General features: G+C 42.2%; 1 non-coding gene across 1 annotated transcript; it reads right to left on the bottom strand.

The window, feature by feature from the left end:
• Positions 1–1,466: 1,466 nt before the first annotated feature.
• On the bottom strand, positions 1,467–1,622 carry LOC121924489. Its single transcript, XR_006102626.1, has one exon. It is a non-coding gene; the product is annotated as a U1 spliceosomal RNA (small nuclear RNA).
• Between the last annotated feature and the right edge of the window lie 21,661 nt (positions 1,623–23,283).

The raw sequence follows: 23,283 nt of genomic DNA, 5'->3' as shown, positions 1-23,283 counted from the left end.
TGTCCTAGTCCAATGCTCAAATCACTACACTGGACTGGACTGGCTAGGCCAAAAATTGGATCAAGTCAGCAGCTGCTAATGTTTCCTATGCTGGTGGGCAAGTGAATCCTCTTTGGAGTCTAGTCTGAACCTTAAAGAAGCAAGGTGCTGAATCTATTTTTGAGATGGGGTCAGCACCTTTGACTGCTTTTTTAAAGTTTACATTTCAGAGTAAAATTTGAAACTTGTTCACCATCACTAACACAGAGCCATGTGCTAACACTTGACTGAGGATGAAGCATAAGATCCAGTTCCCACCAAGTCATGACAACCCAATAGTTTTACAGTCAGAAACAAAGTAGGACACACAGAGCTTGGGAATTTTTTGGAGGATGGGAGATTCTGGAAGATGCAGTCAAAAAAGTAAATTTTCTACATTCTTGGCAGGCAATGAGAGAACAAGCTCTGGGATTACTGAGCAGTGGCAGTTAGAATGACCTTGCAGCAGTTACATTTCACGGAACCAGGCCTTGTGCCAGGCCAATGCAAAGCTAATTTTGTAATGTGAAAAAGTGTCTCAGAACTAAAAAAAAAATCTTCACTCCCTGATACCTACTAAACCTTCTCTCCCATATCAGCCTACATAGGGAGGGATGGCAGGAGGGAGGAAAAGCAAATTCCATATTGTACACCCACTCAGATATATTTAATGATCCCACATCTTTAGGATGCAAAGACAGAATGGCTGAAGCAAAGCATTTGAAGCTGTGGATGAAGGCTACCTCATTGGAGAAAGTGGCATGGAGGCTTCAAGGGCACTGTGGCATTGCTTTGGTAAGCAGAATGGGCAAAGAGCGTTGTGTGGCTCTCTGCCATGGCCCTGTAGTTTCTGAGTCCCAAGACAACTGTGTTCTTCAGGATCTGCCTGTTTTTAGCTTGTTGCACTGATGCATCCCACATAAATTGATATTCAGCCAGAACTATTCAGGGCTAACTACTCAGGGTTACCTCCACTAACTAACTTATGCATATCACTCCTTGTCCATCTCCATGACAACATCGCTATTTTGCATCTTGGAAATACATGAACACATACACTTTCATAACACTAGAATGATTTCTTTCCATTTAAGCAAATTTCCACCAACCTAATTAATCCCAGAGTCATAGTTTCATGAGAATAAGGTTTGAACCCCATTTCAAGTTCAGCAATATTGTGAACTTCTCAAAGAGCCTAATGCTGTAATCCTAAACATAGTTTACTTGGAAAATAATCCCTTTGAAATCCCTGAGAAACAAGTGGGACAGCAAGTACACTCAGTCCTCAGTATGCACAGATTTGTTATCCTCGGAGCCATGCATCCAAGGTTTGAACATATTCAAAAAATATCTAAATTCCAAAAAGCAAACTTTGATTTTGCCATTTTATATAAGGAACACCATTTTACTATGCCACTGTATTTAATGGGACTTGAGCATCCATGGATTTTGGTATCCACGAGCTGATACCAATGGCCCACTGTAAAATTATGCAGTTGAGTTTTCCACATTTTGGGAAATCGCAGGGGTCAGCATGCCCAGATGAGCCTCACCCTGGGAAAACCACCTTTGTGATCATGGTGTCTCTCCTGCCAAGTAAGTATGACTGAGCTATGCAGTTTTCTTATGAGATGCTTAATTTAAGTTTAAGAATGTAATCTTTACATTTCTAGCCAAATAATCCTGAAAGAACAGTAAATACCACCTATATTAAATAATGATGATGGTGAGTATTTATTTCAATTCATTTCATTTCTATGCTGCCTTTCTCCCAGAAAGGGATTCAAGGTGGCTGATAAATAAAACCATTTAATTTTTTCCAATAAATTAAAAAAAAAAAAGACAATTTTAAAAGAATGAAAATCAACTAATTCAAAATAGTATAGATTGCATAGACATAGAAGAGTTAAAAACATAACTAAATATAACATGATGATTCCCAAATAACAACATTGAGACAAATCTGCTTCATTTCTGTTTAGTTTTGGCTTGTATATCCAATATTGTTGAGGTGTCCTTAGCAAAGAAGATGCAAGAAATCCAAGATGATGTTGGATCAAGGTTTGGTGGTTGTTAGTAGTTGTTTTTTTTAAAAATAATCATATGCAAAATTCAAGTCCATGTAAACCTCTTTATCAACACTTTATTATTTGGGGGAAAGTTTGCGCTGGTAATAGCTCTGGTCAATTTCTATTATAGTTAGCATATAACTGTCCTGTTCTTTGGTAGATGGGTCCTAGTGGCAAGGCTTACACTCCAGTATAAGAGTCAATACCAGAGAAAGAACACAACTATAGACAATACAGATGGAAAAGCTAACTGTAGGGTCAGTGGTCAAGTAAAGATCAGATATCCATGTCCTATTGGAGAGCGTCAGGAGAAAATACCAAGACAAGGTAAGGCCACCTGAAGTCAAGACACAAGAGCTACAGCAGAAACATCATTTACAGGAATGTCTAGTGTTCAGAGCAGACATTGCTCCTAGTAGTCCTACAGCCCTCATACTGAGGGTTATATGGCTGAGATTTTGAGGCCCAACTCAAGCTATGTCTGTCTCCAGACTCTGTTGTTCTCATAGATTATCAGGATTCCACCCCCATCTTTTGCCTCCAGAGTCAAGTTGTATCTATCCTGAGATGTAACCTTGGGCAAACACAATCAGATCCTTGCCACTCTCCAGTTCTCTGGGCTCGAACCCATCCTTCTTAGAGGAATCCTCTGGCTTGTTGTTGTTGTTGTTGTGTGAGCCTTCAAGTCATTTCCAAATTATGGCAACCTTAAGGCGAACTATCATGGGGGCTTCTTGGCATGATTTGTTTAGAGGAGACTTGCCATTGTCTTCCCCTGAGGCTGAGAGCATGTGACTTGCCCAAGGTCACCTAATGGGTTTCATGGACATAGAAATAATACTAAAAGCATATCTTCTAACCAGTATGTAAGCAAAGTCAATTTGACACTTATTTCAAGACTGCTTGCTGCTCAGAGGACCTGTAATCTTACTGCTTTTGAGGTCTAATCTGCACTGCGGAAATAATGCAGCCTGACACAATTTTTACTGCCATAACTCAATGCTATAGGATTCTGGGAACTGTAGTTTGTTGTGACACCACAGTTCTCTGGCAGAGAAGGCTAAATAGCTCACAAAATTACAGATCCCAGAATTCCACAGCATTGAGCCATGGCAGTAAAAATGGTGTCAAGCTGCATTATTTCTGCAATGCAGATTACACCTGAGAGAACTGAAAGGATTTAGCAAGAGGCGATCTGCAGATCAAACCCTGACTTCAACTCTCTCCTACCACCTACCACTTTCAATAATATTACTGCAATTTCCTCTTGATGTATTATCTAGTGGACATGGGGCATGACATGGAGATCAGACCTTGTTGTGGAGCTTTGTCACTTCTCACCATGTTAACTCAGAAGACTGGCTTACGATCACCACTTTAAAACAATTGTAAGTAAGTAAAAGTTTATTTATATACCACCTTTATAAGACCAAGGCGGTTTCCAACATACATACAACAATACAGCAATATAAAAACATCAAAACATAGCATTAAAAACCTTTTACAATAAAACAATAAGCACCATAATTCGTGCCAGCTTGACATGCTGACGAAGGGGGCGAGGAGAGAATACTTTAGGGGTCAGGGAGTCAGGGGTAAGCTTGCTTGAACAAGAATGTTTTTAACCCCTTCCTAAACTGGGTAAGGGAGGCGGCTGAGCGGAGCTCAAAGGGCAGCGCGTTCCAGAGGCTGGGGACCGAGATGGAGAAGGCCCTCTTAGTGGTGGCAACTAATCTGGCCTCTGGAACCCTTAACAATTGCTGCCCAGTTGATCTGAGTGTGCGGGGCGGATTGTACGGGGAGAGGCGGTCCTCTAAGTACCCTGGGCCCAAGCCATTTAGGGCTTTATAGGTAACAACCAACACCTTGTATTGCGCCCGGAAGTGAATAGGCAGCCAATGGAGGTCTTTTAAGACTGGTGTTATATGACTGGTTCTAGGTGTATTAGTAACCAGCCTTGCTGCCATGTTCTGTACTAATTGTAGCTTCTGGGTATGGTACAAGGGTTGCCCCATGTAGAGCACATTGCAGAAGTCCAAGCGAGATGTTACCAGAGCATGTACCACCGTTTCTAGGTCAGCCCGGCCCAGGTAGGGACGCAGTTGGCGTATCAGCCGAAGCTGATAACAGGTGCTCCTGACCGTCACACTCACCTGAGATGTAAGGTGAAGCGACGAGTCAAGGAGCACCCCCAAACTGCGTATCGAGTCCTTCACAGGAAGCGTGATCCCGTTTAGGACAGGTGGAACCACCGCCATTCCCGGACCGGGGGAACCTATCACGAGTACTTCCGTTTTCTCTGGATTCAAGCTGAGTCTGTTTTCCCTCATCCAGCCCATTACCGACTCCAGACAGGCCACGAGAGGAGAGATGCCATCCCCAGTCACTGCATCAGTCGGAGACATAGAGAAGACTATTTAGGTGTCATCAGCGTACTGATAACCCTGCGCCCCATGTCTCCGGATGATCTCTCCCAGCGGTTTCATGTAAATGTTGAAAAGCATGGGAGACAGAATGGCTCCTTGAGGGACCCCAGATGTAAGGGCCCTCCTGTCGGAGCACACGTCCCCCAGTTGCACCATCTGGAACCTCCCAGAGAGGTAGGATCGGAACCACTGGAGCGCAGTGCCCCCGATTCCCAACTCTGCCAGGCACTCCAGGATACCATGGTCTATGGTATTGAAAGCCGCTGAGATGTCTAAGAGCACTAACAGGGACACGCTCCCCCCTGTCCATGCCCAGACGGAGATCATCGACCAAGGTGACCATAGCAGTCTCAACCCCGTAACCCGCCCGAAAGCCGGTTTGAAATGGGTCTAGATAATCCGTTTCATCCAAGATCGATTGAAGCTGGATTGCAACCACCCTCTCAATCACCTTCCCCAAAAATGGCAATAGCGAAACTGGCCAATAATTGTTATGCATCAGGGGGTTAAGGGAGGGCCAGCACTCCCATGAAACGCTAAGGTGAAGAACAAAAACTGGAACTTTTTCTGTCCTATTCACAAAAGTCCACCAGATTTGCCTTTTCTGGCATCTCTATTCCAATGGATAGTCTTTGGTTCTCATTTTATTTTAATTTTTAAAGGCAGTGTTTTGCCATCAATTTCAGCAGTTAGAACTGTGTGCCAAATATTGTCTCTTCAATTGCAGTTTGACCCCACATGCTCAAGCCAAATTGAATTTACGGGGAACCCAGATTTGAAAACTGGTAAGGAACCGTTTTTGTGGAAGGTGTGGACCAACAATGAGATTGCTAAATCAGATACTTGGTATTGATTATGTGTTTAACCTTTTCCAATTTTTCAAGTTTAAACTACCTCTGTCAGCTAAAGGGCAATATGTACTGCACAAATGAAAAAAATTGATATGTTTTATTGTAAGAATGGTGATAATGAACAAAATAAAAAGAAAGAAAAAATTGTTATAATCAGGATTTAAATGTGTCTGAGGTTCTCCTAATATTAGAGATATTAATTGAGGCCAACCAGGTATCCAAGCCAACAATTTATATATGTACATTTATATTATATATAAATAAATCCTCAACTTATAACATGCAAGTACCTTGGACCCTTCCCATCCATGGGGGGCGGGGGGTGGGGGTGGTTCTGTCAGCCCCACTAGGATGGCAAAACATGCAAATGATTGTGCCCCATATTATTCAGGGTTCACAGCAAGAATGAAACAGAGAATTGGAACATCCAGTTCTGACTAATCAACAGCTATCAGTTTTAACGTCTATAACTTTAGACCTTCAGTTATGACTTATACAGCAGATATTATTCATCACAACATCTATTCAAGAAAGGGCTTTCTAAATCAGCAAATTGTTGGCCATGTAATATTCCTAATGCTTCCTTAACACAAGTTTTGGAGTATTCCTGTAGTAGCTACATTTTGGGAGGAAGTAATCACATGAGTATATTTGATTTTGGAAGTTCCTTGATATTCAGGGATGTGCATGTTCTTTAAACTATTTACTTGTTTCTAGGAAATTAATAAATGACCAGTGGAAGTGGATTTTTCATGCCCTTTTGACTGCTAAAAGACTGATACTTTGTTACTGAAAAGATAATTTCCCCCTACCTGTGATCCAATGGATATAATATTTAACAGCACTTGCAAAATTTGAAATAACAATGTAAACACAAAATTTGCAAATGGGCTTATATTTGGATATTTGGTCAGCCTTATAGAAAGTTATGGCTAATGTTTTTCCTTCTTTTGTGTTTTTATTTTCCTGTTTTTGTTATACTGGGACATTATTGTTGAAGGGTATACAATGGAATCCTGGGACTTCCAATTGAGGATCTTTAGAATCCCCAGCCAGGGAACTCCTCTGGTGCCTCCAACCCAACTACAGGTCCCAGGATTCCAGAGGAGGAAGCCAGGGCAGCTACAGTGGAATCATAGCACTATAACCATGTAGTGTAAAAGGCCTACAAACTAGTTGGTGCTGCAAATATTGTTGAGATGTACAACATACACTGTTTTCAATAGCGACAGAAACACCAATTGTAGGGAATAATGTATTTTTCCAGCAACAGGTTGTTTGCTATTGAAGTACTGTACTGGGGAAATGAAATTGTCCTGCAACAGAAGCTCTATAGGATTTCTTTCCCCACCCATAAAACTATGGGCCCAAACAGACAGGCCAAAATAAAGCTGCTTTGAGTCACTTTGGAGGTATGCTGTTTAAATTATGCATGCATCCTAAGAGGCTGGAAGGTGCGCCAAAGCCATGCAGCTTCTGGCCTCTTAAGATGTATACCTCCAAAGTGACTCAAAGCAGCTTTATTTTGGCCTATCTGTTCGGGCCCTCAAATAAGCATTTTGGCCAGAATTCACTAAGGCAGTTATGAATGCATTACCTAGAGTTAAGGATTTGTGACTGCTTCATATACACAGTCCCTATGCATTCTCTAGTTTGGGGAATATATGAGGACAATGAAAGTCCCCCAATCCTCACTTACTCAAGCAATAGGGGTTAATTCCCCTGGTGACTGGGAAGCAGCTGCCTGACATTCCTACCTTTCTTCCTGCAGGCAATTTTCTACCTTTCTTCCTGCAAGCAAGGAAGAATTAATAATAATAATAATTTGTTTTATTTATATACCGCTATTCCAAAGATCATAGCGGTGAACAGCAAGTAAGCTAATTAGCAAGTAAACTAATTTGCCCCCAACAGTCTGGGTACTCATTTTAGCGACCTCGGAAGGATGCAAGCCTGAGTCGAGCTTGGGCCCTTTTGCTGGTCTTGAACTTGCAACCTTCTGGTTTTGAGTGAATGGCTGCAGTACAGGCATTTAACCACTGCGCCACCAGGGCTCCTTATTGTGAAAGGTACTCTGGTTCTGACTGTTGCACCAGAGATTGCTCCTGGGTAGGGGAGGAGGGAACATCAGTCATCTGCTTCCTGATCAACAGAGGAACAGACCTCCATCTCTTGCAGTGGCTGTTGTCTGATAATTGAGGATTGAGTGGTCTGGCTGGGAACACCATGTAGCTGTGTAATTAAGGTGGTCACTCATTTGTGACTTTTTTTTATTTTTTTGGAAATGACAGCCATTGTATTCTGAAAACAACAGTAAGACTGATAATTGGTAGGCATAGTCTTGAGCATGAGAGCAGGAATGTAGCCCCTGAGACTAATTGTTACATGTCCTAAGCCGTGCAACCTCACATGATTGATACCCCATTACTTGGTTTCACATAGAAAGACACAACATCATTCCTCCATGCACCTATACAAATTGTACACATTCTGGAGTCTCTTGGTCTTCAGGCTGTTTTAAAACATAGCATCCTCTCTTTCTTATACACTTATGGATAGATATTCAAGGAAAAAAGAGCAAGGCAGCTCTGGTGAAGAGAAGAAGCCAAGCTGGGCATAGGGAGAGGGTTTGGAGAGGTTGCTTCCCAATCCTAGTTGTACTTCATAAAAGCATGTCTTGGAAGTTTTTTGCATTGCTGTTTATGCAGATGTGAAAAGGAGACTTTGAAAGGCCAAGCACTGACTGTAGACAGATGAGGGGGGTGGGGAAGGAGAAACAGAAAGATTAATCTTTAGTGGGAGAGGAGGAAACAGAGACGAGGCAAGTCAACCACTCTCCATCTTTAAAGTAGACCTTTCAGAATCTCTATAATTTCAAACTAGGCCATGCATTCCATTGCCTCTCACCTTAACTATGGTTTACACCACTTAGGAGCCCTCAATGGCAAGACTAGAAACATTGGCTATAGGAGTAGGTAGCAGCCACCCACTAATCGATCTTTGCACTTCAGGTTCAATACAACAAATGGGAGCATTTTCCTCTCTCCTCTGGAAAGCATGAAAATTCTCCAGGTCACGATAGGGCAAATCCAAGTGAAAGAAGTGTTTACTCATTTATCTCTGTGATGGCTCTTTTGCCCCTGATCTTGTCGGCTTGGGAACGTCATTTCTCAAGTTGCTGTTATCATCAACTCCTTCCTTTGTGCTCACATCTTCCAGGGTTTCAGGGAAGTTCTGCTTGTGATTTCCCCATCGTCCAGGTGGTGAGAGCTCTGTGCCAGGTTGTCAGACATAAAGATCCTGGGATTAGTTATGAGATTTGATAGATTTATGGGCGGCACATTATAAGGGGTTGGGCCATGGAGTGCGTAGGAGGGAGGCTCCTTTTTTTAATTTAGCACTTCTATCAAGGTGCCTGTAGATGTCATCTGAGAATGTCTACTCAGTCTGTTCACTTTGGGTTTTACCGTTTCTTTTTCCCTTGGTTCTCGGGGGCATCAATTCTTGGAAATTATTAGGCAGGACTTCATAGGGAAGCAGTGACAGTTGCCAGGCCAAGCAAATGAGTAGGCTGGGAAACATGGTTCAAAACCTCACCCTCCTGCTTACTGTAATACTATATAATAATTGCCTCTTGTAGCAATGACACATTACTTCATTCATAGTATGAAATGCTATGGACTATTCTCTCTTTTCCTTTCTTCTGTTTACACTGAGGGAGGCCTAGGGCTGTATGCAGCCCCAAGGGGCATTTTTTCCTGCCTTTGATTTCCCCAGACTCCCCCAGTTTCTCTATTGTTTAGCCAAAATAGAAAGAATACTCCAGCAACAGCAACAACAATTTCCCAGAATACTCCAGCAACAGCAATTTGCCTTTTAAAGAATTTGCAGAACTTCCTGCATTCTTCAACATCAAAAAGAATATATATATTTCAAAACTAGAGTAGGACTTCTGATTTTTCTTGTTCTTCCAAATTTTTAGGACTCCACAGTAGAATCCAGTGTACCGGGGCAGAAAATTGGCATCCAGATCCAATGAAATTACCCACCCTGGCTTAAATCCTGAAGATCTTTTACACTCTGCAGTTATAGTACTATGATTCCACTTTAATTGCCATGGCTGCAGAGGAACTCCCTGGCAATGAATTCTGCTGCCAATCCCAGGATTCCACAAGATGGAAACATTAAAGTGGAATCGAAGTGCTGTAATTATGCAGTGTGATAGGTCCATAGAGAAACCAGAATATGATTTTGCAAATCTTATTTCCTTATCTTTTTATATAATTGTGGTTTTTCTTTTGTGCCTTCCTTTAATTGTGAAAAATTATGAGTTTTATGCTTTCTTGTAAGCCACCTGCCGTTATGAGGACCCTGAGAGGGGGGGGGGGCAAATGCTGTAGTACAGTCGGCCCTTCTTATACACAGATTTTTTATACACGGATTCAAGTATCCACAGTTTGAAAATGTTCCAAAAAAGTATAAATTTCAAATATCAAACCTAGATTTTCTATATTTTTTATAAGGGATACCATTTTGCTGTGCCATTATATTTAATGGGACTTGAGCACCCACGGATTTTGTTATCCACGGGGATCTTGGAACCAAACCCCAGCGTATAACAAGGGTCCACTGTATTTTCTATTAGGAGGCAGCCTGCCTTGAAGTCTGAAATGATGCTAAACACTGCTTCTTGCATAATTAGGCCTTTGTTTACAGGTAGTGAAAGTGAGTAGAAAGCAAGGGTGGGTAATCTGTGGCCCTTCAGATGTTCTTGAACTACAACCCCCCTCCCCCATCACCATTAATTATGCTGGCTGAGGCTGATGTTTGCATACCCTACACGCCTATCACTGGATATGGAGTTTCATAATTAATATCTAGCACTGAGCATGTTTTAAGAAGTAACAATGGCCTGTGAAGGAAGTTACATGTGTAAGGAGTCGTGCTTGACATAAGGACATGTGGAAGATCTAGTTAGGACTAAAATAAATGCTGAATGGGTTTGCTGATCATTCCATCCCACCCCCAGGCTCTTCACATTGCCTCTCATAATGGAAACAAAGAGGCTTTCTATACTGTCATTTGGGACGTCCGGAGGACGTCCCATTTTTAAAAAGGGGTGTCTCTTATAGACGCCCCTGGGCCTAGTACGGACTCCGTCCGTACAAGATGGCGCCGGCCCTTCTACATGGCCGGCGCCATCTTTGCATATCGGACGCTGAGCGTCCGTACGCGTCGCGTCCCTTGTGACGTAGCGAGTGCGCCCCTGGCGCCTCGCTACGTCGCAAACGCGACGGAAAAAGAAGCTCCATTTTGGTCCGCGCGGGAGTCAGGCCGTCTGAAGGCTTCGGCTCCCTCGTGGACCTACCGGCGGCGGCGGCAGACTGCCGCAAAGCAGCGGTTTGTATCCCGCCAAAGTGAGTCCCATTGCAAAAGCAGTCAAAGACCATACCTTCCACCTCAACCCATGCTATTTTCCTGTTTCCCTGTTCTGAATAATCAGGGATTGTGTCAAAACCAATCTATGTTTTTTTTGCTTTACAGTCACCCCTCCTAACTCGCAGATCTGGGATCTGCGCCTTTGAATATACGCAGAGGGGTGACCTCTGCTATTTCCAATGTTGCATGCCCCCATTCAAGCCTATGAGGCTTGCATATGCGTGAGCCACCATTTTTGCAAGGTGGGATCCAGAACAGATCCCTCACAAAAATGGAAGGCCAACTGTAAAGTTAAAGACAACTGACCAGGCTCCTTTTACCAATTCCATGGGAAAACCATCAAGCCTTTGTTACACCATTTGGTAATACCAAACATCCCTTGGGGATATGCAACGGGATATAAATATCTTCCCCATCCATAGCCATTTTGTTCACAGACCAGAACTCTGTTCAACAGACCAGGGATTTCTCTGTGTAGTCCTCAGACACTGTTTGAGCTATTCTCTGTTTTCCGTGGACTTCTCTTCAGGACTGGCCATTATTGCCCTCTTTAATTCCCAGTTTGTCTCTATCCAACCTTCCACACTTTTCTTTCTGACAGCCTTGTATGGTTCTTAAGGTTGCATTGTTTTTGTATGTTTGTGTGCACTCTTTCACATTTCTACATAAAAACCCTTCTATGCACTGAAACTGGAGTCTCTCTGCAGTTATAAACAGGTGAAAAGATCCCCAAAGTTACCCGTCTCTCTCAGGTCTCCTTTTGAGCCATATTTTCCCCAAAATGTCAAGGAGTTGCTGACTCTACTGGTGGGGACCCCCATGTTCCCCACCTTTAGGGTAACACTGATGAGAGTGTAGAGTGCAGTCACACACACAAGATAGCAATTAACACAAATACAGCAGACAGAAATAAGCAGAATGGAAATATGGAAAGGAGACAGTAGTATTTCACTGGTTGCAGTGGAGTTATATTACCTGTCCCATGAGAAGACTGTGGGAAGCTGGAGTAGCTCAGACTGGGAAGTCCGAGGGTAACACAGAACACACACAGAGTGTGGACACGTATGCAAGCTGTGCTGTGTGCATGGAGATTATGCTTTGAAACCATATTTATACCTTAAAACTAGCCTTGGGTGATGGGCTATCTAGCCAGGTAACAAAGGCTGAATGGTTTTTTGTGGGGTTTTTGGGCTATGTGGCCATGTTCTAGAAGAGTTTATTCCAGACGTTTCACCAGCATCTGTGGCTGGCATCTTTAGAGAAAGCTGAATGGTTTGTCTCAAGAATTGACAATGGAATTCCAGACTTAGATGATGGATGGAGATGGATGGAGAGATACACTGCTTGGAGTTTATCTTACTGACTGAGACAAGGAAGGAAGGAAGGAAGGAACTGAATGCTGGTCACTGAAGCCTTGGGATATTGGAGAGACTTGACTAGCTGGTGTGCTGGCTGGCGCGCTGGCTGGCTGACTATTCTGGAGCAATGTGACCTGAAAGCTTGTGGAATCATGTTTGCCTTAATTAGGGAATTAACTAGATGGCAAAGATGGGGTAAGAGGGGAAAGTGATGCATGTGCTGGCATTAGCCACAGCTGCCAGAATTGTGGCAAGCAGCACACTGGAGGAGATGGATTGGAGAGAAGGCACTCTGCCACAGAGGAAGCTCCATGCTATTGGAGGCCTCAGGTAAGAAGGAGGAAGTGCTGTTCCTGAGGACTTAACTTAGAAAACAACTCTAATTTTTCTCCTTTCTATACTGCTGGTCCTCCAGCTGCCTTGAAACAAGGGGCTCTTTTATCCCAACAGACCCAGAAAATCTGTTGAGCCCTACCATCCTGTTACCTGGCTAACTATTGCTGCTGCTGCTGCTGCTGCTGCTGCTGCTTTAACAAGATGAGCCCCAGCTTTTGTGTCAGCTGCCTGGGAGCTCTGTACTTGTGCTGCTGATACTCAATGCTTTTGGTGCTCTCTTAGGCTGACTGGTAACAGGGGTTCATGCTAGCAAAGGTGGTCTGAGGAAAGTGTACAGTTCTTCCCTGCTATCCTTGGGGACATGACTGAAGGGTAATATTCTTTTATTTTATTTGTGTGCCGTCCTTCTGCCTTTTCCCCAGATGGCTACTGAAGAGGACCATTTAAAAAAAACTAATTAAAAAACCCCAATTACAACCCTCCACATTATATAATATAAAATCATTTTAAAACTACAAAAGTATGTATTCATAAATAAAACTTATATCTCAGTAAGAACCTTCTTTACTTACCCATTACAAACCTACTTGCCAGCAAAAGGAAAGCAGAAAGGGGAGCAGCCTAGCCCCCTGTGGAAGGGAATTCCGGAGGGTGGAAGCAGCCACCAAGAAGGTTCTCTCTCATGTCCTCACCAAGCAAGGCTGTGATGGTGACAGGACTGAGAGAAAGCCTTTTACTGAAGATCTTAGAGTTCCTGAAGGTTTGTATGGGGAGATACAGTCTTTTAAATAGTCTATAAAAAGTTATCAAACATATAATCTCTGTCTGCATATTCATTCCTCTATAGCTGCAAGTTGTTAGTGGCTGTAGGTGGGATGCAGAACGGGATTGTTTGGTTAAGAGGCAGTGAGATTAATATATAGTTCCCACATACTTCTTTGAAAGATTTTGGTCATGCTGAATGGGGAACACACTTGTCATCTCACTACATACCTGAAAGATTTTGCTCCTATCCTGTTTTGTTAGCCAAAATGCATGGCCATTGGCTGGCTTACTCTCCCTTTTCTTTTATAGGCATGGTGATTTCCTTGCAGGCTTTTCTCAACTGTAGCAAACTGACAAGGGGCCGGTGTATACTTAATCTAATCTATGATGAGTGTACCTTCCAATAAACTATGACTGTTTTGCCAGTGGTCTTGTGTATATTTCTCTATTAGTCAGGATTTTGTGAAGATCTGCTTTTCAAATTATTATTATTATTATTATTATTATTATTATTATTATTATTGCTTTATTTATAAAGCACTGTAAATTTACACAGTGCTGTACAATCAATTAAAATAGATAAAATAAACCTGCCTATGGCATACATTCTATGAAATTAATTAAACATAATATATATTAATACATCTTAACATTCAAACAATAAAATATAGCAGAAAACAAATTAAAATAACATTGGATAACAATCATTTAATGTCTGGGAACACTTTCCTGAACTGTATTGTATTTAGCTCAGTTTTGAAGCTGGTTAAAGAGGTGAGGAACTGTGTCCGTTCCATCGTCATCATCAGCTTACAGTTCCGTACATTGTAAAGCAAAGCTTAAACGTTAGTGCAAGTCCTCAAGTTAGAGGTACATGCACTTGTATTTGTTTTATTCTATTGCATAAATGCAATAGAGAATTTTAAAAAAATATATTAAAGATGTTCCTTTCCAATGTGTGGTACATTTTCTTTCTTAAATTATATGTTACCTTACACTTTCTTCTGTTTCTTAAATGGTGGGTTTGCAAATGCACTAGTGTATTTAAATATAGTTGAGTGCTTAAGACCAGAAAGTGGAAAACTACTTTTAAAAAAATAATCAGTGACCCTTATAATTCCAACCCATTGAAATGTCATTTTTACTATTATTGTTACAGCTTTGAAAAGAACATCTTTACTCAAAAGTAACTGAAGTGATATTTTTTCATTAATTTTTCCAAAAAAATCATCTGAATATTTTTGATTTCAGCACTTGAACATGTGATATTCTCCAACCTTTTACTGGAACATACCTACCCCATAACTATAAAAGTAACTTTAAACAGTGATGGTTAGATTGTAAAATAAGCTGTTATCCCTCATTGAGTTACAGTTGTGCTATGTAATTATACATTCATTACTGGGGAAAATTTCCTTCCAAGATCTGACTTAGGGGCATATGATTAGCACAAATGCCTCAGCGGACAGAGGGGAGTTGGCATTCTGCATTATTAGGCATTCATGATTCTCATCAGTTCATTTTTTGGTTTGTTTTATTTCAAATTGATTTGAGTGGAGTTGGAAATAACTACGCCACTTCCAGTATTGGCACAGTTTTCTCCTTTTTTGGAGGGGATGTGCCTGTTGTTGTGTGCCTTCAGGTTGGTTCCAACTTATGGCAACCCTAAGGTGAACCTATCATGGTTTTTTCTGGAGCTGAGAGTGTGTGACTTGTCCAAGGTCACCCAGTGAGTTTCCATGGCCAAGCAAGGAATCAAATCCTGGTCTCCAGAATTGTTGTCCCGTTCTTCATGCCCTGCTCATACATTTCTCAGAAGCATCTACTGTGATCCTTTTCTTTTAAATTAATGCAAAATTTTGTGAGGTTTTAATATGAATTATCATTAGCACAGGTTTTCCGCAACTCAAATCATATAATATATTTTCTTAGCAATATTGAGGTTCCAGAATGTCCCTGATTTTACAGCGCTTTTAGAAAGCATGGCTAGCAGACATAATGCTTGAATAAACTTATAGGTAGTAGTCCTATAAATACGGTACTACACAAAGTCATTTTACCAAGCACTGAATCTTGAACACAGATCTTGCAACTGCCCTGCTCCGCACAACTGTGGTCTGTGGAAGCAGCAGTGGAAACATGAAATGAAACCTGATCCATGGGTTCAGTGTCTAAACACCTGAAGGAAGCATGAAGTGGGGGGATTCAGGTTTTTCCTGGAACAGCAGGCCCTTTCCTGCTCACTCACTGACACCCTGTTGCATGGGGCTGCCTATTTCTGAAACTGATGAGTTCGAAAAGCAGTTTATCATGAGATGGTGGGCAGATTTTAAACAAAATGATGTTGAAACTTTATGTGAGCTAGCACAAGCTCCTTGTGTGAGTCTATAGTTCTTCCTCTTTCCGCACACACATCTTTATGGTAAAGGATTAAATGAAGGCCCACAATCTCAAAACTTCCCATCATGAATGTGTGTTTGGCACATTCTGTCTTGTTTCCCACGAAGAGTTGTAGCAAAGAGTTGTAGGAGAGTGTCTGCATGCATGCATGCATGTTTTCTTATTGGTACAGTACTTAGTAATGCTATCTTCTCCCCAAAAGAAGGAACAAGCAGCCTCCTCTATGCAAATCCTTTGTAATTTTGCTCCACTCTTTCCTCCCCTCTTGCTAGATGCAAAACCCTCTGGCGTCAGATGGATGGCTGGCAGGGCCCAATGAAGGAACTCGGTGAGGATTTTTCCAACATAAATTAAAACAAATTGCATTTTTATATCACAAATAAGGCCTGTTTTATAGTTTTTATTGCATAACAACCATTAATGAAGTGCAGTTTCAGGAAGCCTTAATTGCTGAGAGACTAAAGTTCAATTCATATCTTCAGCACACCAGAAAGATGCAATGTGTCATTGGTCACGTTCCTGGCATATTAGAAATGTAAATAAATTTATGGTCACTATTAGGAAAATGGTAGAGAAGGGGCTCTATCTATCCCATCTGTTTATATAAAAGGGTGGTTAAACAGTAGAGGAAGAAAAACTAACCCCTGGAAGGAAAAACAAAGGCACCAGAAACCCTTTTATAACAATAAGTTGCATTGGAGATGTTCAAGATTAGCACGTGGCTCCATCTTGAGAAACTGAGACCTTGTGAGGGTAGATGAGACAGAACTTTAGGACAGTGAGACAGGAACAGAAGGGATCTGAATGTGTTTCCCTTCCCATTTATTAAACTCCTTTTAATATTGGAGCTATTTAGAAAGGCGCAGCACCATCTTTACAATCCTGTAATGGTCCAATAGTGGCATTTAAAACAAACAAAAGCCTGAGAGACATCCAGGATTTGGAGAAATTACTTTTTGGACTATAACTCCCAGAATTCCCCAATCCCGCTGAGAGAAATTCTGGGAGCTGCAATTCAAAAAGCTAATGTTTCCAAGCTCTCTTAAAGCCTTGCAGTATGGCAGCCAAATCCTGGTGCAGCTCCAGAAACATTTTGAACTCATCCAGAACTGGAAATAGGAGGAGGATGCTTGGAAACAACAGGGTCCGTTGGAACCGAGTGTATCTGCAGAAGTGAATCTGCAACATGCCCACACATATACAGCAATGTACACACTGGCCACTCCTGAGGGAGGACCTAAACTTGGGGATGCCTCTTACTCTTGTGGGGTCCCTTACCCCTAAATTGATATCTCCTATAGCCAAGTACTTCTTCTGGCAGCCTCAGACTAAGGTCATTCCTTCATAAGCCATTGCGTCTGAAGAGCAGGAGCATGTCCATCATTAAATGAGGTGTCACAGTGGAGTTTATCAAACGGGAGAAATTTCTCTTAAATTCGAATGAAAAGAAAGTGGGGCAAGAATGCATTCACTTAAAGTCGCTAGTTTAGCGCAATTACGTGAATGTGCATTGCGCTCGAACTGGCTTCCCACTGCCCAAAAATAGTATTCCATTGCCCGAATTTGCGTGTGGCAGTCTATCACGCAATAACATGAAACCACATGATTGCGTTCAGACTGACTTTCCATTGCCCGAATTTGCGTGTAGTGGATTATCACGCAATAACGTTAAACCCCATGATTGCATTCAGATTGCCATTGGATTATACTTCCAATTTCCCTTAGCTGATAAACTCCAGTGTTTCTGTCCAGTGCTTCTGCTTCCTGTTCCCCTGGGGCGTCTGAATCCATAATGGCAGCTAGTTCTTTACCATCCTTAGCCTAAGGGTAGGGGCTTGTGCTCATTCGCACTGAATTCTTTTGTTGGGAACATGACTTAATTCAGTTCAAAATCTTTGTGCAACTCTTTCTTGATTTATCTGTTTGCATATAATGTTTATGTAGGAGGATGCTACAACTCTCTCTGCATGGAAGCTTTGGCTTCTGACATAACAACATTTGTTATTGTTGGTGAATAGTCCAAGGATGTTTGGATCATGCTGGAGGTCCTTATACCTGAAACTCCTTTTCAAGTCTGAAATGCAACTCTTGTGTGAAATTATTCAGTACCTAACACAATCTGTATTCAAAGCCATGCCCATGTTAGTTGGTATTGGCACACAAAGGAATTCTGTAATAATATGGAGATTGCTTATAGCTTAAGCCTTTATATGCCTTGGGTGCATCTACCCCAACTGTTTAATTGAGGCCAGTTCAGAGCATTATGTCCTGGACTGGTCCTTGACCAACTATGATGGTGACCAGATGCACTGGGCTGAAACTAGGGTTGCCATAAGGCAGGACCTCCAAACTGGGACAAATGTAGGACAAATGTAGGGCAACATTTTCAAATGTAGGACATGTTTTTAAAAAATGGAGGACACATGAAAAAAATGATATTTTTTTTAAAATGTTAATATAAATGCATGTTTCTTAGGCATGCTCAAAATGGAGGACATTTTGGCATTATTCCTAGACAGAAGGCGGAAATGTACTTCTCTTTCTGGCCAAACACCCCCCCCCCCATTCTACAAGAACATTTCCCACTCCCAAGCAGGCATAGCATTTGCAAGACCACAGGCAGACCCTTGTGCCATTGAAAACTACATTTCTCACTCCCAAGCCTTCTTAGCAATTCCCCCCTTCCACCTTTTCCTTGCCCCTCCAACCCCCCCAAACCCCTCACCCCCTCTTTTTCCCAGGTATGTCTCAACTTAGGAGGATTTATGGGACAGATCCAAAGCCTTTTTCTATTCTAATGGGGGCAAAGCTTGAGAAGCCCTGGACCCCTGAGAAAGAAGAGGAGGGGGCTTAGAGAGAGAAGAAAAGAAAAAGAAGATGAGGAGGGGGGAGAAGGAAGAAAAAGGAGAGGAGGAAGAGGAGGGGAAGAAGAGGAGAGAAAAAAAAACGGAATAACAAGAAGAAGAGAAGGAGGGGAAGAAAAGAGAAAGAGGGGAAGAACTAAAAGCAATTGCCTGCCAGCCTCTCCGCTTGGAATTTGGAGCATGCCCAAATAGGAAGCAGAGGGCTGGCCAATAGAGGCAGGGCAGTGCACAGCCCCCGCCCCTGCTGGTTTTCAGTCCTCCTACTGTGCTGCTCCAGGCATGTTTCACAGGCAGCACTCTATGAAGCAGGGCAGCACTGGGAGCTCAGAGTTGGGCAGCCACCCGGGGGCGGGGCGGGGGCGGGACTGGGCATGCCCCCCAGGGGCGGGAAAGTCCCGCCCACCACCGTGAAATGGCAACCCTAGCTGAAACAGATGTGATGCCAGCTGATACCACACGGGTCCTACTGGCCCACTTCCTCCGTGCCACCACCACCCTCTGCGGTTTCACCAGACAAGCAGCTCCCTGTTCAGCACAGGAAAGGGATGCACAGTTTTCGTGGTGTTCAGACAACAGATCAGCGCCAAATTGGGAATACCGGTGTGTGCACAGAGTTTCTGGGAAATACCAGGCTTCCCCCCAAATTTGCATAGTTTAGGGCAAAGTCAGGTAATAGGCCAAAGACTGGCAGTATCTCTGGAAATAGCTGTAAGTCAAGGGAACTGCCAGCACTGGCTTTGGGGTGAGTTTGGCATTTTTTTCCAGTGTAGACAAGCCCTCAATCTACAAAAGTTTTACTTGGAATTTGTAAACATCTAGGGGAGCTGTGTGGCTACAAAGCAAATCCTATAACATCTCCAAACAATAATACCTTTATTGGGCCACCAAAATGCTCAATTACATGTTGCAAACTTTCAAAGTCACACTGGCTTCTTCATCAGGCAAGCAAGAAGAAAAACAATGAAGCTGTTAGTAGGTCTCATTTTCTGTTTCTGGTCTTAGTTCAGATCGTAGGGACAGGGTATCTGCAGCTGGCACCTCCCCTTTTCCATGACTTGAAAATCTACAAGGATCACAGGACCAAAGGGGGAGGTGCCTGCCTGCAGATAGCCCTCCCTACCACATAGACTTGGAACTTGTAGTTTATACTACAAACCCCTCTCTTCTTCGTTAATCTACAGGATTCCTTTATTTTAAAAAATCTGTACATGCCTTGGTATGTGGTCTGGCAGGTACTCTGAAATGGATATTTCCAATGCTTTTCATGGCCAACTCCACTGAAAATTTTGCAAATGTTTATTTTGAATCTTCAAGCAGTATCCCAAACTTTGTGGAATCCCCATTCCTGAGCAAGCTATACGTGTTGAATATCTGCATCTGCGCATCCTTTAAAGCTGCATGAGGAGAAAGGTACTAAAAAGAGGCCACAAGGTAACACAAACACCTGAACAACAATTTGTGCACTCTTGCGTTACATGGAAAGGATATCTTTGAAATAAATACATGTTGAAATAAATAAAATAATATCATATCATATAAGAAAGTCCAGCATTCTGTTTCCTATCTGTAAAACAGTTTTGAATGAAATTATTCAGAAGGGAGATAAGGGAGGGGATGAACTGGGCAGCCCTTTTACCACCCTCTTCATTTTTCACAAAGAGCACTGTAATTTGTTTTTGTAACTGCTGTCAGTAAACTTGACATGGCAACCCTATGGAAACCTTCAAGCCACTCTAACATATCAGCTCTGCTCAGGTCTTGCAGGCTCAGGGCCATGATTTCCTTGATTGGGTGTTGCCATAGGGAATGTGGTATTCCTCTTTTCCTGCTGCTTTCTACCTTACCAAGCTTTATTGTCTTTTCTAGTGAGTTGTGTTTCTCAATGTCCAAAATATGACCATCTCAGTTTATTCATCTTGGCTTCAAGGGAGAGTTCAGGCTTGATTTGCTCTAGGACTCATTTATTGATCGTTTTAACAGCCCATGGTTTCTATAGAACTCTTCTTCAGCCCCACATCTAAAATGAGCTGATTTTCTTCGTATCAGCTTTCTTCCACTGTCCAGCTTTACAACTATATATACAAATGGGGAATGCAGTGGACAGGCTGTGTTGGCAGACTAGCAGGTCTAAGCAGTGGAACATCCATGATTTGCCATGCCCCCATATTATTGACTGGTGGTGCATGCACACAGATGCACTGATGTGCAAGTACACATGTTACCACCCATGGAATAATAGGTGGGTGTGACCATCCATGTTTTTTTCCCATCTGCAAGGCCTCCCAAAACGAACCTCCATGGATGGGAAGGGCCCAGTATACTACAGTCTGGACCATCCTGACTTTAGTATTCAGTGATACTATTTCACATTTTAGGATCTTGTTTAGTTTCTTCATTGTGTCCCTTCAAAGTCCTAATCTTCTTCTGATTTCTTGACTGCAGTTGCTACTCTGAATAATTATTGAGCCAATTATAGAAAATCTTGAATTATTTCAGTGTCTTAAAGGTAAAGACTGTGGCCATTATTTTTATTTTCTTCAAGTTCAACTGAAACCTGCCTTTGCACTTTCTGCCTTGACTTTCTTCAGTAATAATTCCAAGTTTTTGTTATTTCACTAGTAATATGGTGTCATCCACATACCTTGGACTGCTAATGTTCCTTCAATTTCACACCTCCTTTTTCTGATCTAATCCTACTGTATGTGTATGTTCAGCATACAGATAAACAATAGGGTGATAAAATGCAGCCTTGCCTGATCCCATTTGTCAGTTGGAAGCCATTCCATTTCTCCGTATTCTGTCCTAACAGTACCTTCTAGTCCTAAGTTCAGGTTATGCATCAGACAATCCAATGTTGTGGCACACCCATTTTTTAAAGGCGTGATCTATACTCTTTTATCAATATAACTGTCAGATCTTTTGCTATAATCTAAACACATAGGCTGATTTTAGTTTGAAATTCTTTGATATGCTCTATCATCCAGTGTATGTTTGCTATATGGTCCCTAGTGCCTCTTTCTCCTGGACCAAGCTTGGACATCTGTCATTTCTCACACCCATAATGGTAAGAATCTTTGTCGTATAATTTTGAGCATCACTTTGTTTGCCTGAAATAATACTATGGTCCTATAATACTGCAATCATAGAATCATAGAGTTGGAAGAGATCTCATGGACCATCAAGTTCAACCTCTTGCCATGCAGGAATACATAATCAAAGCACCCCCACAGAGGCCTTCCAGCCTCTGTTTAAAAACTTCCAGAGAAGGAGTTTCCACCATTCTCTGAGGCAGTGTGTTCTACTGTCAATAGCTTTACTGTCAGGAAGTATTTCCTAATGTTAAGGTAAAATCTCTTTTCCGTAGTTTGCATCCATTCCTTTGTGTCCTAGTCTCTGGAGTACAGAAAACTTTCTCCATCCTCTTTTTCAATCCCGGTCCTCCTACTTTGGGATTGGAATATGTACTGAGCTTCCAATCTGCAGGATGTTTTTTTGTTTTCCGTAGTTGTTGACAGATTTTCATAATACCATGCATAATATACACATTATTCTGTCTGTACGTGAGAAAACTAGAATTCGAAGACCCTAAGAGAATGGGAGACAATCTCCCAGTGCCTGGTAAAGTGGGAGGAAGAGATTTTGTATAGGCTAGGCAGGGGGAGGAAGAGAAAGGACAATGAGAAAGGTGAATGATGGGGAAAACAGTGAGGTGAAAAATTAGAGTTTTGTAAATGGTGTGAAGGTGGGAAGCTGGGCAATTCTGCCACTAATTTTATAATCTTTTATAATTCCCCCTTCCTGGGCTGTAATCTTATACTCAGATACCTGGCGGGGATTAAGCATCACTGAATTAATGGGATTTACTTCTGAGTAAGCATGGATCTCAGGCTTCTTGTAAGACAGAAAGTCAATACCACAAGCAAAACCTTTCATCCCAATATTTTGGACAGGAGGTAACAGGCAATCCTATACATAGAATCATAGAATTACAGAATTGGAAGAGACCCACAGGGCCATCCGTGTGCCATGCAGGAAATCAGGTACAATGAATCTACACTAAAAATAGACAAACGTTTGTTATATTTCTAACATTTACCTCAGAGTGTTACCACTTGAGCAATTAATAAGTGAGCACAAGGATTCATTTTCATTAGTGGAACTGAGTTCACCACCCTCCACACCCAAATTCATCACTGGCTACCCTAAGCTTTCTTTATGTTCAGAGTTGTGTCTGTGCGTGTGTGTGTGTACATGCACGCGGTGTACATGTACATGGTGATTTTATTGTTGCACATGTATGGAAGACTTCCAAGGAACAGGGTACAGTGAGCATATTTTTAGAGAAGAAACTGGCAAAAACACCTCGGAATATTCCTTGCCTAAGGAAACCATATGGAATTCATGGGTTGCCATAAGATGCAGGTGATTTGAAGACCCGTGTGCATGCACACCAGGAATCAGATTTCCTTGCTGATCTGCTACAAATCACCCAGAGATCTACCACTAGCAGATCCCATTCTACTTTCTGCCCCCTCTTGCTCTACAGGACTGAACTGCGAAGACAGCACTGTGCTTGGAACTGCAAAGACCAGCCCTTTACTGCCCAAGGGGTGGCAAGTTTGTATTAGCAACCCCCTGTAACAAGAAAAGGCAGTGTGAACTCTCTCCTACCCTGCATTCCACTCATTCCAGACCAGCCTGTAGTCAAACCCGCAGGCCTCCTTCCCTGCTGCCCCCCACTACAGTTAGTAAATATG

This window comes from Sceloporus undulatus, chromosome 2 (assembly GCF_019175285.1).
Source record: "Sceloporus undulatus isolate JIND9_A2432 ecotype Alabama chromosome 2, SceUnd_v1.1, whole genome shotgun sequence".
Classification (NCBI taxonomy): Eukaryota; Metazoa; Chordata; class Lepidosauria; order Squamata; family Phrynosomatidae; genus Sceloporus; species Sceloporus undulatus.
This window is presented reverse-complemented; position numbering and strand designations above follow the sequence as displayed.